The sequence below is a fragment of the Dioscorea cayenensis genome, chromosome 4, assembly GCF_009730915.1.
Source record: "Dioscorea cayenensis subsp. rotundata cultivar TDr96_F1 chromosome 4, TDr96_F1_v2_PseudoChromosome.rev07_lg8_w22 25.fasta, whole genome shotgun sequence".
NCBI classification, from domain to species: domain Eukaryota; kingdom Viridiplantae; phylum Streptophyta; class Magnoliopsida; order Dioscoreales; family Dioscoreaceae; genus Dioscorea; species Dioscorea cayenensis.
The window spans coordinates 12,588,397-12,592,406 of NC_052474.1; the positions used below are offsets into that span (position 1 = coordinate 12,588,397).

The 4,010-nt window shown below is 43.3% G+C and overlaps 1 non-coding gene across 1 annotated transcript; it reads left to right on the forward strand.

Annotated features, from left to right (window-relative positions):
• The first annotated feature begins 362 nt into the window (after positions 1-362).
• LOC120259706 lies at positions 363-469 on the forward strand. The gene has a single exon (XR_005536262.1). It is a non-coding gene; the product is annotated as a small nucleolar RNA R71 (small nucleolar RNA).
• Positions 470-4,010: the final 3,541 nt, after the last annotated feature.

Here is a 4,010-nt window from a genome sequence, read left to right on the forward strand (position 1 = left end):
AATTCTCAACCGAAGAGGCATCACCAACACAGATCGGGAAATCGGAGGGAGTATGTCCTCCACCACACCCGGTGCAAGTAATCACGGCCGCCTCTCTATTCGAAGTTAGGAGATCTAACTTCTTACTCAATGATTCCACTTGAGCCGCCAATGAGTTTACTGCATATATCTCATGGAGGCCGGCCATATTTTTCTTCTCCCAAGCATTCCATTGGTAGCTGTTTAACTCCATTTCTTCAATTAGTTGACGAGCCTCACCGGGGGTCTTTCTACATAAGGTACCTCCTGCTGTTGCATCCAAGAGTTGCCTTGTACCCAGATTTAAACCATTGTAAATGGTCTGAACAATCATCCACTCCGGGAATCCATGTTGTGGGCACTTTCTCAGGAGCTCCTTGAACCTTTCCCACGTCTCAAATAGAGACTCCAATTCCAATTGTACAAAGGATGAGATCTCATTCCTAAGCTTTGCGGATTTTCCAGGATGAAAATAAGAGCCAAGAAAAGCTTCTACCATCTCCCATGTGGTAATTGATGCTCTAGGTAATGAGTGTAGCCACTGCTTCGCTCTCCCCTTCAAGGAAAATGGGAAGGCTCTCAACTTGATGACATCATCCGTTACCCTGTTTATGTTCAGCATATCACATATCTCGAGAAAATTCTCTATATGACTGTTTGGATCCTCATCTGCCAAACCATTAAACTGTGTGGATTGCTGCAACATGTGGATGAATGCCGGCTTCAGCTCGAAGTTCTGAGATGTTATCGGGGGACGCACAATGCTTGATTGTGTCCCCAATCATGAAGGTCTGGCATAATCAGATAATGTTCGCTGCTGCTCTTTCTGTTCTACCATGTTTTCAAATTCTTCTACTTCTAAATCAGCTAGATTAGATTGTTCTTGCATAGGTTCTTTCCCTTTTCTTCTAAGTGCATGTTCAATAATAAGTGCTTGTGCGATGTGAATGCGAAACGTTCATTCCTTATGTTGAGCATTACCTTTCTCAGGTTTTTACACTAATATGTGTGTTTTTATGTTACTTTCGTGCAGGTAGGGTTGTGACGCCAAGTATGAAGGAAAGAAGCCAATGTGGATTACAATGCACCAATTTTGGAGGAAATTTTGCTAAGGTTCAAACGCGAAGACATAGGTCGATGTGAGATGCTAGAGTGTGTGCCAACCTCCTTATATTCGAGTTGGCATATCCATTTGGAGGGGAACAAAGGCAGTCACACTCGAGCATTCCGACTTATGCACATAGAACAAGAGCTTCACCAACGTGCCTATCATTGAAGATGCAAGTGATCCACGCGTGAACGTGTGCCCGTTTACGTTACCCCGATGAAAGTATGGATTCGGGAAGCAATTCAGGTCGAATACTGTAGTAGAGCACTATGGCAACACGGCAAAAAGTACTGTAGTAGCACTGTTCACAGTCGGCCGAGAAAACAGGAGTTTAGAGGATTCACACGGGCGTGTGGAAATTATCCACGCCCGTGTGGAAATTCCCCACGGGCGCGTGAAGCATCCACGTCCGTGTAGTCACCCGATTCCAGCCCTATTTAAAGCCTAATTGGCCCCGATTTTAGTATTCTTTTCTCCATCTTTTCCCCAACTTAAGAAAGGGCTTCGGCTAGGGTTTCGAGTGATATTGGCCAAGGTTTTGGAGAGGTTCTACGGCTCCGACATCGTCATTCCTTAGGAAGAAGGTTGGTAGGGGAGCTTCCGTCGAGGCGTATCCTATACCAGACTATACCGGACGAGGGAATCCTTGGACGACGAGTAGAGGACTTTCCACAAGACCATCGACACAACTATCGAGGGGGTTTCTTTATGGATTCATTGCTTTTACATTCTATTTCTTTGATTGTACTTAGCTCCATGGAGAGGTAAACCCCTAGTGGGTACTCGAGTATTGTGAACCCTAGGGTTGAGAGTTCTTGTTGGTAACCTTGTGAGTGAGTGACACACCACGAGCGTTAGACAAAGCTAGGTTGGAGAGGGTTGAGACGGTGAGTTGAGAGGTACAGGAGTGTCCCCTTTCCCCTCTGACGTGATAGATTCTACCTCCGTTCCTCGAGTTCTTTGCGGTCATAGTAGAGTGAATGGTCTAAGGGATGAATTTCCGCTGGGGCTTAGTTGCGCGTGCAACGGAGTTAAGTGTTGAGGTGTTCTTAGTATCTAGGGCTCAATTGTGTTTAGCGACCTTCCACTTGGATCAAAGGGTTAGATCTATAATTAGGAAGAGGTTTATCACTTGAAATTCCTAGAGCTCATTGCAACTCTATGCGAGTGCGAGGTGTTGAGATTGTTCGATTTCTCCTCCGGGACATGTTTAGAGTTAGGCATAGTTGACCTTAGATTTGGGACTATGTAGTTAAGGATTTCCATAACTCACTATTGCATTGATTAGGAAGCTTAATAGAGGGTTCTTGCACTTGAAACACTTATCCTAGGCGGAGCATTATCCGGGTACCCCATCTTTATCGATTGCCTTACCCCCTTCTTTACTTTTGCTCTCTTACTTGTTGCTTTTATTGTTGAGAATTGAATCATTGTCACACTCATTATCATTGATCTTTTACATTGCTAAGAATCGAATTAAGTATTTTTATCCCCTACTCCCAATGGATTCAATACCCGCTCACCCAGGATTATTACTTCGACAAACCCGTGCACTTGCGGGATATACGCAAGGGGACCTTGTCTTTCAAGCTCGGGTTATCCTTTAATCAGTATCGAAGGTTTTCCTCGGGTCATAACATAGAGCTGTACCAAAAGAAAGAAAATGAAATCAGAAGATATGAAATAGAATGAATGAATAGCTAAGAAAACAAAGTGCAAAGTATCTCTAAACTCCTACTCCCCGGCAACGGCGCCAAAAACATGACATGTCCATATATGCGTGTAAACCACAAGTGCACGGGTGTCGAAGTAATAATCCCAGATGAGTAGATATCATATCCACAGAGAGAAGGGAATAAAGACACTTAAGTTGTTTCTTAACTAATGTGGAAGATGAACAGTGATAAATGTCACAAAATATGAAATAACGAAGATAAAAGCAACAAGATAGAGAGTACAGATAAAGGAGAAGGTAAGGAAATTAATAAAAATGGGGTACCCAGATATTGATCCGCCTAAGACAATCGTTTCAAGTGTAAGAACCCTCTATTATACTTCCTAATTGATGCAACAATGAGTCGTGGAAATCCTTAATTTCATGATCCCAAATCTAAGGTCAACCATGCCTAACTCTATACATGTCCCGGAGGAGAGATTGAATAACCTCTCAACCTAGCACTCGCATAGAGTTGCAATGAGCTCTAAGGATTCCAAGTGATAAACCCTATTCCTATGTATAGACCTAACCCTTTGGTCCAGGTGGAAGATCCCTAGCCACAATTAAGCCCTGGGTGCTAAAATTAGTTCAATGCTTCACTCTGTTGCACTCACAACTAAGCCACAGTGGAAGGTCATCCCTTACCCCATTCACTCTACTATGGCCACAAAGAACTCTTGGAACGTGGAGGTAGGATAGATTACACCGGAAGGGAAAGGGGACGCTCTGCTACCTCTTGACTTACCCTCTCAACCCTGTCCAATCTAGCTTTGTCTAACTCTCACGGTGTATCACTCACTCACAAGAGTTACCGACAAGAACTCTTAACCCTAGTGTCACTCTAGGGGAGTATTAATACAATCAAGTCTTCAAGATTGGAACTCACAATAAACATTAATTAATTGAAAGCATAATAAAGAGATTTAATGAAACAAATACATCCTAGGGTTCACAAATACCCAAGTACCCACTAGGAGTTTAGCTCTCCATGGAGCAAGATACAATCAATGAAATCAAATGTAAAAACAAAGCATCCATAGAAAATCCCCTCATTAGTCATGGTGATGGTCTTGTGGAGAGTTCTGTACTCATCACAAGGGTCCTTTTTCCGGCCTAGGATACACCTCTTCGGATCGGTGCTGACGAAAGCTCTCCCACTAACCTTCT